Here is a 340-nt window from a genome sequence, read left to right on the forward strand (position 1 = left end):
CTCCGGGCCCCATGCAATGGGAGCTGCGGGCCCCGCTCCCCTGGGCCAGCGCTGCTCCGAGCTGTGCCCGGTCTCAGCCAGAGCCAGCCACCTCTGCCTCTTCCCGGGAGCTGCCTCCTGGATGTGATGCTAATTGGGCTCCAGCAGGTGGAACAGAGCCAGCCTGGGACAGCAGAGAAGTGAAAGCTCGTCACCTTAACGAAGTCTAATGATGCTGGCTGGCATTGCCGCTTTGTTCCTGCGCCTGGCCCCGTGTGAGAGCTGTGGGCCAAGCCCTCTTTCCTCGCGAGGGGCTGGGGGCTGCTGGGCTGTGGCAGCTTGTGCCCCCAGCTACCCTGGC

Source organism: Egretta garzetta, unplaced genomic scaffold, assembly GCF_000687185.1.
Source record: "Egretta garzetta isolate BGI_Z169 unplaced genomic scaffold, ASM68718v1 scaffold381, whole genome shotgun sequence".
Taxonomy (NCBI): Eukaryota; Metazoa; Chordata; class Aves; order Pelecaniformes; family Ardeidae; genus Egretta; species Egretta garzetta.